Here is a 12,345-nt window from a genome sequence, read left to right on the forward strand (position 1 = left end):
TGCCGTCCCCCGCATCCAACGAGCAACCTCCGGTGGCAGGTACTTCTCCTTCCTCGCCGCCAAGACTTGGAACACCCTTCCTACCCACCTGCGGCAGACCCAGGACCTGCTCACCTTCAGGAGACTCCTCAAGACCTGGCTCTTCGAGAAGTAGCAGCACCCCTCTCCCCCATCGCCTTGAGACCCTCACGGGTGTGTACTGCGCTTTACAAATGACTGATTGATTGATTGTGCTCTGTAAACTGTAGATGTTCATTGGTCAAAAGGCTTAGTAGTCCCTCCTTAGTATCGCCTTGTCTCATTTTTTAACCTCCAGTAGCAACACCCCCTGTTACGTGTGTTGTTGCTCGGTAGCATTTAATTACATCCTCCAGGCACTATTTTCTCAAAAGCTTTGTCCTGCACGCTCTCTCCTAACACTTTTTAAAAATTTTATAACACGCATTTGCAACGCAATAGGTCTCGCATTTGCGAGAGTTTAAGCTATTGGCATTGTAAACGGCAATGTCTTTTATCTGTTTTAAAAACAACACATAAATAAAAGGCATTGCTATTTACAATGCCAATGCCTCAGACTCTCATAAATGCAGTGGTCGAAGTGCGTCCCGGGACGGCAGGAATGCTCTGAGCTTTTATAAAAAAAAACTACAGGATCATCCAGGCCGGTGTGCTGCATTGCGAGAAAGGCCTCTGCAGCTGCCAGGACCCCCTCCCCCTTCCCCACTGTATCTGTGGGCAGGGACCTGCCCAGCAACACTGTAGGAGCCGTGGTGCAATGGAGGAGCAATCAATCGGCACAAAAACCCGGCTTCCTCTGATGGGCCCGGCTGTGCGGTGATTTACACCTCATTTAGTGAGGAGGCCACCCACCTGCCCTCACTGTGACCAATACAATGGACACATTAGGACGCATTGGCGGCCCCGCCCTTGACCTCATCTGCCCTTTATTTTCCAGCTCACCCAGACTGACGATGCCACACGGAAAGGAAGAGGACTTCATGTGGAATTCTGTGGCAGACTGTGCTCAAACCTTGGCGCTTTTTAAAACAAGCATTTGCAATGCAATAGGTCTCGCATTTACGTGGGTCTGAGCTATTGACATAGCAAATAACAATGCCTTTTATTTTTGTTTTCGGTTTTAAAACATAAATAAAAGGCAATCATTTACAATGCCGATAGCTTAAACTCGCGTAAACGCGAGACCTATTGCATTGCAAATGCTTGTTCTTTATTATTACGTAACAGAACACTTTTAAATACTTACGTTTTAGATATGTGCTGTAAAAGCATCTCATATGTTTGATTTAATGGACTATAAAACTATTCCACGGAGCCTATTACATTTTGCCACAAATGCAAGTCACTGCACAGATGCAGCTGCACGTCTTACGGTTAATGAGCGAGGCGCTATAAGACTGCACTCGCCCTCTGTGGTCTGAACATGTCTTGGGTGGTCTGTTACATATTAGCAACAGCCGCACGTGCTGCCTCTGTGAGCCTTTAGGAAGTGTCGATAGCCATGTTTGTTACCTTTTGTCTCCTCATCACCGTGCAGTGAATTCACTCGTGAGTGCACGGCTCTAATGGATGCCGTGCAGTGAATTCACCCATGAGTGCACCGCTCTGGTGGATTCCGTGCAGTGAATTTACCTGTGAGTGCACGGCTCTGGTCTATTCCATGCAGTGAATTCACTTGTGAGTGCACGGCTCTGGTGGTTTCTGTGCAGTGAATTCACCTGTGAGTGCACACTCTGGTGGATTCTATACAGTAAATTCACCCATGAGAGAATGGCTCTGGTTTATTCCATGCAGTGAATTCACCTGTGAGTGCACGGCTCTGGTGGATTCCCCGCAGTGAATTCACCTGTGAGTGCACCGCTCTGATGGATTCCGTGCAGTAAATTCACCCCTGAGTGCACGGCTCTGATCGATGTTGTGCAGTGAATTCAGCCGTGAGTGTACTGCTCTGGTCTATTCCATGCAGTGAATTCACCAGTGAGTGCACGACTCTGGTGGATTCCCCGCAGTGAATTCACCTTTGAGTGCACTGCTCTGGTATATTTTGTGCACTGAATTCACCTGCGAGTGCACGCTCTGGTGGATTCTGTGCAGTAAATTCACCCATGAGTGCACGGCTCTGATCGATGCTGTGCAGTGAATTCACCCGTGAGTGTACTGCTCTGGTCTATTCCATGCACTGAATTCCCTGTGAGTGAACGGCTCCAGTCGATTCCGTGCAGTGAATTCACCCGTGAGTGCACCGCTCTGATGGATTCCGTGCAGTTAATTCACCCGTGAGTGCACGGCTCTGATGGATTCCGTGCAGTGAATTTACTTGTGAGTGTACAGCTCTGGTCTATTCCATGCAGTGAATTCACTCATGAGTGCATGGCTCTGGTGGATTCCGTGCAGTGAATTCACCTGTGAGTGCACGCTCCGGCGGATTCTGTGCAGTAAATTCACCTGTGAGTGCGCGCCTCTGATCTATTCCATGCAGTGAATTCACCTGTGAGTGCACGACTCTGGTGGTTCCCCCTTAGTGAATTCACCTGTGAGTGCACCGCTCTGATGGATGCAACTGTAAGAGTAGTGAACAGCAGCCTATGAAAACAAATACAGATTCGGACTGTTGAGATCTAGTTACATTGATATGCCCATCATGGAGTGTATGCTGAACCCCTAGCTGGAGGAAAGGTTAGTTTGTCACAGCTCTCACGTTCTGCTTATCTACCAGCAAGCAGATTTATGACGAAGGTAATAAACAGCAAGTAACTTAGCCTGTTGGCAGGAGCTGGGCAGCAGCTGTGAGTGGAGGAGGGAACAGACATCTGGCACAAACCTATGGGGGCACTTTGGTGCAGGAAACCAGGGTTCGAGCCTCGAGGTCGCGTCCACATCCTGTGATTCTGGGCAAATCATTTAATCTCCCCGTGCCTGAATATGTAATGTAAATACGGTGCTCGTGTACAGCGCTCCAATACCTTTGGGTCGAGTTCGCGCTATATAACAGATGCAAAAAAAAAAAAAAATCTATAAAATTAGATTTTTCAGGGTTTGAGTAAGGTTAATGAACAAAACACCTTCACTGCAATACTTGGTGATATAATATAGGAATGCCCCGCAAAGTGGTATTCCTCTAGATCTCATGCTGACTTAGATTAGGCTGGGGGGGTCGTCACACTGATGATTTTCAGCATCACATTGATTTTACGATTATTTACTACTGACACAATACCTGTAAAAAAAAAAATAAAGCGCAATAAAGCGATTTTGAAAATTGGAGCAGTGTGCGCCACGCCTTTTGTTATAAGTGCATTTGAAAGAATATATATATATATATATATATACACCATACAACAGTCTGTTGGTACGGCCAGGTCCTTTTAACTTCAACCAGAAGTACCACAGTGTGGAGGCTTCAATAAATCAGCGTGATTATTTTACAAATTGGCAACAAACATCCCAACGCGTTTCGGAGCCTTCGCTCCTTGGTCACGGGTTAGGTTTTACTTTCTTTCATTTCTCTTTTAAAGAGACCACCACAAGTGCTGTCGTGCAAGTCAAAAACATAGAAAACAGATTGTTGTCAGTTTCTGCAATTTTCTTTTTGAATAAAGTTGCATTTGAGATAATGCGAGTGGTTTTAACAATAATGATTTGTTCAAATTAATGTGGGAGAATCCATAAAACAGGTAACTCCATGTGATAGCGTTCCACCAATAATGAATGTGGAACGCTATCACATGCAGTTACCTGTTTTATTATTATTTATTTATGCGTTTTTATATAGCCCGGACTTTACCTGAAGGTGTTAGAGTGCTCCACAATAGGAACAGTAACGTTACCTGAGGAAAAAATTACAAGTATGCATAGTACAAGAACAAACGTTACGTTACATGAGAAAAAAAAAACACTCGAATTATCTCCAAGCAGTGTTAACCGGAAACGAACTGTAGCAGTTGCTCGCATCGAGAAGTGCGTGAGTAGTGAGGAGTCGGAGGACCCCCCTCCCTGGTACCGGTACTCCACAGGTGAGCGGCAACACTAACTTTGTGGTTTCGGGCTGGTTATTCCAAGGTGCGGGGTGCTAAACGGGAGTATAATTCACCCGAAGAGAGTTGGTCATTAACAGCGTGAGTGCTGGCATTTACTGCAGGATCCCCGAATGATTATAAAGGGATCGATAGTATGGCAACATCAAGAGAAGTTAAACGAAGGGAGGCAGTTAACAAGCTGTTTACACTATCTGCTTCATTAAGCAGTGAGAAGCCTGCCGACCAGAAAGGTCTCAATGAAGACCAGATCAAAAGGAAACTGCGGGACAGTGTATGGAAGGCATTGAAAAACAAGACAAGCCCGGCGTAGCGTGGCGCGCGCGCTTGGCGGGGGGAGCGCATTCTCGGCGGGGGAGCGGACCCTTTGAAGTGCTCCCAAAAGCGGAGTGCATGGCGGCACGATGCGCGTGATTGTGCGTGTGCTAGCCATGCAATCCGCTTTTGAGAGCACTTTGAAAAGCCCCTTTATAATAGTCTCGCTTTGCGATCGCTTACGCGATAGCAAGGTCGAGACCTAAAAAATGTGCAAAATGTTTAATGTCTTATCTGCTGTTTTCCGTATTATATTTTATAAAATGTGTACTGCTTCTCTGTCTATGTTCAGGGATGTGGTCTTTTTGAAAATACTGTTTACCCTTTTCTAAGGATATAACATAAGAGCAGCCCGAGCTGTCCATTTCTGTGACACTGAGCACCAGAGCCCCTTGTGAACCCCATCCAGGGTCTGACTGTGAAAACAAATCAGTCCAGGCACCAAGGCCGGGCTGGTGTACTGGGCATCGGAAGGGAGGCTGGTTTTATTACTGGAGGCTGCAAAACCGACCCCCAGTAACAAAACCCGCAGGCTGTCCAGCACAATGACTCACTTCTCACTTTCAAAAACGCAAAAATTACTGCAGGATTCCTTGTAAGCCCAGCAGATTTCAGGCAACAATAAAAGAGTCAAGATTTATATCTCTGATGGTGGATCTTCCTGTTGGAGAGAGATTGGAGTATTGTCTATTGCCAGTTTTGACCCATCCATTGTAGCGCAGAGGGTTAAAATGCCTGCTGCAAAGAACCTGTACCATACAAATCACAGAACTGTATTTAATGGGAAAGCTCAGTGGGTTACTGCCTAGCCACAGAGAGCTGCATGCAAACTGCATGGTGAGGGTTTAGAAGGTATGTTTTTTCCCCCAGTCATTCATTATCCTAATACTGCTAAAATTGGTTTGTTTGGGAAGAAATACATTCTTATTAGAAAAGCCAACTACTGTGTTACATTTTGAACCCTCGGGTTGTGTTCCAGATCTTTAAAAAATGCCAACCAGAATTGATGGCATGTGAATCCTAACACCTTCTAGCCCCTTTTGTCTTGTAAACATTTTCTAAACATTGATTTACACACGTATGATTAATTGTCTCTGTATGTGTGCATGATGTAAAGTGCTCCAAGTCCCTCACTGGTATGAGAGGCACTATAAAACAATTTAAATACATGTGAGAAAGGGGCAGTGGAGAGATGGGGGGCGCTGTTGGAGGGTGATAGTGAGGGATTCCTTGAAGGGCCCCAACAAGATTGTCGCATCCTGGTGCACCGTAAGGTCATCATTTACTGTTCTCTAAAAGCTAATACAATGGAATACATAATACAATGTGATGTAGAATGCACCATTTATGTAATTTTTTCCAAAATTTTCTAGGGGAGAGAACACCCTCTCCCCGTGTCCCTTTTGCAGTCATCAGGCTTGCTTGTTGCGTTCGCATGCATCACACTGTGCAGGGGATGGACACAAATTTGCCAGGGCTGCTTTGGGTTCCCAGTTTGGCCCTGTCTGGCACCAAATTAAAAGTGCCCCATTTAGCAAATGAGATATCTAAACAAGCATTGGCAAAGCCAATAGGTCTTGCCTTTGGGACCTCTTAGGTTTGTGATTTTGTTTTAGCAAAGCATTACAGCCTAACTAATGTACGATTGTGTCGCCACAAAAAATAAAGTTGGATGTATCCTTCACTTCCCGAATGAAAATATAATTTTGCCTTTTACCCTCAAGAGCTCTTTCAAGTTTTTTGTGGGTAGGAGAGTTAGCAAGCCAGACAGTTCAAAAGGTATAGTTAGCAGGACACTTGAATACATAATGTCGATGTTTGAGCAGCTTGCTGGATACACGAATGTGGAGGAGCCCTGTGGGTTTCTGTGAGTCAGATCAGATTTTCCTCAAGAATACCTTAATCTTCTGAGCCCTGCTTATGCCCTTCCTTGCTGTCCACGAGTACACCAAAGGCACACCTGTGTACACTAAGAGCACAGTTTTCATGTCCTCAACGTTTGAGGCAAAAAACACTCATTGATTTCTAAAAAAGGAGTGTCAAAACTAAAGTAGCCATGTTGTTCCTGCTTATATTTCGCACGCTTTACATAATCTTCCTGTGCCTATGAGTGTTTGCTTTTTCAAGGATGTTGTTACTTTTTTCAGGCAGTGCGTAATTTGAATTGAGTCACAGCCAGGTGTTTATAATGGGGCAGAATTGGGTTGTAGCTGAAGGCAGTGCAAGTGTCTCTCAGTGGGACAGAAGGGTGCTCAAGGAGGATAGGATGTGGCACTACGGCCAGAGCTACAAAATCTGGAACTGGGGAATCGGGCTTCATGACCAGTCCACCAGACCACTCTCCTGAGGGAGCACATTCCCCTACTAGACCTTAGAAGGCCATACTAGACCATACAAGCCCTGGTCTCTTAGCACCAGCAGGTGGACCCTACCGGTGGCCAGTGTGGGTTAACCTTGAAGGCCTATCCACCACAATCCATACTGAAGTTCACCTACAGTCTTGCGGGTAGGCCTACGAAGCAGCACACCCTAGAACAGCAGTGACTTTGTCACTGAGGTCACAGGACCCTTGAGGCCAGTCCGCCTCACACATAGGTGCCTCCATTGGCCTTGTTCCAGTGGTATTAATGCAACTCACCAGGGATTGGCAATGCAGGATTTGCATGCACACCAGACTAAGGGGCATGTTTACAAGGGCCTTGCGTCATGCTTGCACCATGGAACGTGGTAAATGCACGTCACAAATCTGCAAACCATATTTATGAAGCCACGGAAAGCCACTTTGCATGGCTTTGAATGGTTTCATAAATATGGAGTAAATCAACACAGCGCAAATTGCTGCTTTGACTTACTCTGCACAAGGGAGGCGTTGCAGTGGGTGTTCCCACTCAACTCTCACGTTTTTTATGCATTCCCAGATTTACAAGGACTTGTAAACCTGGGACTGATTCAAAATCCGACGCCTCCCCAAGGGAGGCACAACAAGGAGAAAAATCTTTATTTCTCCCGGTTTTCCTCTTTCTATATGTGCAGCACTCATACAAAGAGGAAAAAGCCTCTCAGGTTTGCTTTTGTGCACAAAAACAATGCTGCATGCAATGGAGGCACCCTTGCACCATGGTGCAAGGGTGCCTGCGTTGGCGCTAGGCTGACGAAATGGCACCAGCACACTTGGAAAGGGCAGGAATGCACCGTATTGGATAAAGACGGTGCATTTCTGCCCTTTCCCTGTGACGCAGGGCAGCACAGCAAAGTAACTTGATGCGTTGCACCACCATTCCCGTAAATGTGTCCCTAAGTTCTCAAACTTCACGGTGTCTCTTTGCTTCAAGCAGCAAGCACTTTTAACATGTGCTGCCTGCTTTTGGGCCGCTGCAATTACGCAGCAATGGAGGGCAAAATTATGTTGCAGTGTTGACTAAATTATGCAGCAAAGAAAGACTGCAGCTTAATGTGGTACATTTTCTGATACTTTGTTATTTTGAAATTTTTACACATACTAACATTCTCTGTAAAGCTTTCGCCTCATTAATAGCAGCCCTGAGAACGTGACCAGTCAACCTTTGTAAAGGGCCCTCCACTTCACAGCAACACAAGTCACGTTGTTTTGATCCATTTGAGATGCAAACACATTTTTAGGTAAAACCATCAGCTTATGAAGCAGATGGTGCTTTATGTGGCAAACACGGCAGAGTTATAATTATATGGAAAACATTTGCAAACTAGGATATTTTGCCATTCATGTTTGAACTTCTCTCATGCAGTGGTGTTCGTATACACCTACAGTGCTCATGGAGAGACAAAGGAGGAAGGTGCCTAATAGTGATTGCAGAGGATAGTAGCCTGTAGGGGAGAAAATAACTGATTGAAATAATCTGAGGACCACTACCTATTTTTGACTCTACCAATGTTTGAGTCTCATAATTTCAGAATTGATGCATTTGCAATTCTGATAGCTATCTAACTTGAGTGGTAATTACACAAACTACTCATAATAGTTGTATCTCATTCATCTGATACTGCTAAAAGCATCTGCAAAACCAACAGGTCTGGGTTGTTTGAGAGTGCTAGGTCTAGATACAATAACAGGAAACTAAGAGGCATCTAATGCTGGCTTCATGACATGTTGCGTGAAGCATGTAAAAACACATGAATACAATTTTGCATTGACCGTGGGGCACAGAATGATGTCATCAACAGTGCTCCCCAACACGTGGGGCTTCCTGTCATCGAATCTAAAGCCAAACGTTATGTTCAGAAATGGTTACAAAAAGGGAGGAGAAGTGCTAATGAAAGAAACTGCGTATTTGGGACATTCTGTGATTGAATACGTATCCCACATTGTAAATGAATTTTAATGTCAAAAACTCATCTGTTAAACCTCAAATAAACGTATATCTATTGGTTGCATTAAATAACATCATAAGCTGTAACTCGTCAGTGAAATGCCAAACATACTAAAAATTGGGATGTTTTGCTCTTTTTTTTAGCCACACCTCTGACTCCGCCCACTGACCCAATCCTCGGAATAGTCCCGCCCCCTGATGCCACGCCCACAGTTCCCCTACTTTTTTTTCCCCACTTCGACCACTGCATAAATGTGAGACCTAGTGCATTGCAAATGCTTGTGTTTTTTAAGGGGGACTTGGTGAGGGGCAGAGTGCCTCTTAGATAGCTCCTAACACCATGCCCCGTCCCCTCTAAGGCCCAGCCCCCTCCTCACCTGGTGAAGTTATTTTGTAATTGTGAGGTATGAATTACCATAGAATTCTACACCATGCAGAGAGTTGCCAAGCAGACTACAAACACATTTCGTGAATTCCACAAAGTAGTAAAACTACAATTGGATGAAGGTTTAAATAAATGAGCGCATTTTTACTGCGTCGCTTGTGAATCAGCCCTTTACTTCGCAACGTATCCATTCTCCTTCCCCATGGTTAATACTCCGAGAGTGCCTCTATCGATTTTGTGTATGTGTGTTGGGGCGCGCTCGTGCGTCTGCGTTTTGTAACTGTTACCAGTAGTGATGTGTGTGAAGAGTGAGATCCCGAATTCATTTTAACTGGACTTCCCCATCCTTTGATTGCTACAACGTCCGGAGCTGCGCTCGGAATTGTTGTTACTTCCTTGATGGTGACTGCGCAATTTCATTGAAAGCAAATCCGCTTCGCACGACACGGGAATTAGCGCAATGTTTGCAGGAGGTGTTGCGGAACACGTTCTCGCCTCCATCTACGTCGAAGCATCCTGGCTTCATCCTCTGCCGACTCTCGGGAACCGGGCTCAGTGGAGCAGACCCGAGGTGAAACAAGAGGGTGTCAAGGCAGAGCCGGTGGCCGCAGGAGACGTGAGTACAACAGATTGAACAATGGCCAAGACAATATGTCTTTTTTTTTTGTAAAATAAATAAATAAAAGACGCTGAACTTGATACGGACGGGGTTTTGTACAGATTTTTGTAAAACTGTGTGTGTGCGGGAAGGATGGCGCACGCGCTGCTGTTTCTTTCGGTGAAGAGTAGGCGTTCTTGAGTGTGATACGTGTTCAGGGAAAGTCTCTGATTGGACCTTTGCTTTGATGGGTCAGTCTGGTAAGGTTTAGCTGGTGCTGCCTCTGCACATCCTGCCCAACGAAGTTGCATTACACTTTTGTTTTAAGGTCCAATCCAATCGGGCTCCATTTACTGTTCTCCCATAAGAAGCACATCCCATGAAATGCACTTTTTCTTCCAGTACATGGCAATATAATTTCTTTAGTGTCATTCACTGAACTTTTTTGAACAAAGGATTTTGCCAATTGAAGAGCTGTTTATGCTGGTTTTCTGAAACTAGCTGCCAAGTATTTATTATTCGTGCTCAAAATAAAAGGAGCAATAATCGTAATTCCATTACCCCTTGTGATTTATTTCACTTTATTTCTGTGTTAACTGCAAGATTTCTTATACATCTTCTCATATGTCTTTTGTGAAGGGCAAACATGTTTAGAACAAGAATTCGAATGTACACATACATTTAACCCTGTAACAATACAATGAAAGTCAATGGCTCTGGGGAAAGTATGGGGCATATTATCCCTCACGACCGACCTGCGCCTGACCCAAGACCACCTCTCCTTCAGGAAGAAGCTCAAGACCTGGCTGTTCGAGCAGTAGCGGCACCCCCCCCCCCCTCCCCCAAGCGCCTTGAGACCCTCCGGGTGAGTAGTGCGCTTTATAAATGTCTTTGATTGATTATCAAGGACCGGCGTTAAAATTATCGCCGCTTTAGCAGGAGAAAACTGCCGCTAAAGCGTCGATAATGGGCTTGATAATATGCCCTGGAGAATTCCAATAGAAGCCCAGGTTCACACCAGGTGATAATTTTAACGCTGTTTCTTGATAATATGCCCCTATACCCGCAATCAAACTAACAGTACTTGGGAGAGATTGACAAAATATCCACTCTCCTACTGATAACATTTTGGGTTAGCAGCGTAGGTAGCTTACACCAGCAGGATATAGTATGTTTGTTAAGAAACAGAAACTAAATATTCCGCCAGGTGCTAATGTTAAATGAAGGACGGGTCTAAGAAAGGTCATTCACATTGTGGGGCAGATTTACAAGCCCCTTGCGCCACTTTTGCGTCACTTTTAACATGGGAAAAGTGGCGCAAAAGTGGCGCAAGGGGCTTGTAAATAAGACCCTGTGTGTCTTTTAATTCAATGGGATAACTTTATTATTTTTGTCATTATATGTTTTTTGTATTGTTTCAATGTTAAATGTGTTTTGTGTACATTTGAATTCTTTTTCTAAAAAAAGTTTGCCCTTCACAATAGACGTGAGAAGATGTATAAATAATTTTGCAGTTAACACAGAAGAAAAGTGAAATAAATCACAAGGGATAATGGAAATAAGATTATTGGTCTTTTTATTTTGAGCAAGCGTAATAACGACTTGGCAACTAGATACCTTGTTAGTATATAAAGTTCAAGGAGGCCCAATCTAGTTTGCGGCTAAGGTCCCAACCCCTCTCTCTTTTTTTGTTACAAGGTTTTCTGAAACTGGCACTCTCAGTGAAATTGTGTCTTTGTTTTGGCATTGAAAGAACCTGCCTGGCTCAGCGTCAGTTGTGCGCTTTGAAGGGTGTGTGAGTTAGAGCCCAGTGTACTGCGTGAAAGTAGAAGAGGGCTGAAAATGGGCAGTGGAGTGCTGCAAATGAATGCAAAAAGAACAATTGATGGACAGAACACTGAACAATGTCAAACACCAGTACAGAGATCTACGCCTAAATCCATAGTTTTTTAGCTCACCATGCCATTCCAGTTTGAACCCAGCCATATGCAAATCAGTCTTGACCCTGTTCCATATGGGAACAGTCCAGCCCGAACTGCCAGGCCAGGTCCTCCTTGGACCACAAACAAGCATCCTGGTACCCGTTTCGGGTATCATCCCTCATCAGCCAGGCTAGCTTCAATACAGTGAAATAGTGTACATGGGACCCACATCTGGGCATACCCTTCCCAATTAGGGCTGCAAAAGCAAATAGAAGAAATGTTGGAAGGAACGCTGAGCAAATCAAACATTCACCCCTAGTCACAGATCTGGGTTTGATACATTGCCTTTTTGCTCACCTTGCCCCCCCCCCCCCCAGTTTTGATCCATCTATATACAAATCAGTCTTGACCCTGCCCCCTATGGGAACAGTCCAGCCCAAGCTGCCAGGCCAAGTCCTCCCTGGACCAGGAACAAGCATCCTGGGACCAGTTTTGAGTTATCAGCCAGGCTAACCTGAATCCAGTGGCACAGTGAACATGGGGCCCACGTCTGCGTATAATCCTCCCATTTAAGACGACAAAAGGAAAAAGAACAAATGATGGACGGAATACTCAACATATCTAACGTTCACCCCCCTGTCACAGACCTGGGTTTAATCCAACGGTTTTCCCTCACCACACCACCGCAGTCTTGACCCTGCTCCCCATGGGAATAGTCCAGCCTGAA

At 45.0% G+C, this 12,345-nt stretch overlaps 1 protein-coding gene across 1 annotated transcript in view; it reads left to right on the forward strand.

Moving 5' to 3' along the window:
* Positions 1 to 9,512: 9,512 nt before the first annotated feature.
* The window catches only part of LOC146853833 (membrane-spanning 4-domains subfamily A member 4A-like), a 221,238-nt gene continuing 218,405 nt past the window's right edge, over positions 9,513 to 12,345 (forward strand). Inside the window, exon 1 of the mRNA XM_085651829.1 lies at positions 9,513 to 9,714. The gene's annotated coding sequence lies outside the window, so the exon portion shown is untranslated. The remainder of the gene's footprint in view (positions 9,715 to 12,345) is intronic.

This window comes from Triturus cristatus, chromosome 4_1 (assembly GCF_964204655.1).
Source record: "Triturus cristatus chromosome 4_1, aTriCri1.1, whole genome shotgun sequence".
NCBI classification, from domain to species: domain Eukaryota; kingdom Metazoa; phylum Chordata; class Amphibia; order Caudata; family Salamandridae; genus Triturus; species Triturus cristatus.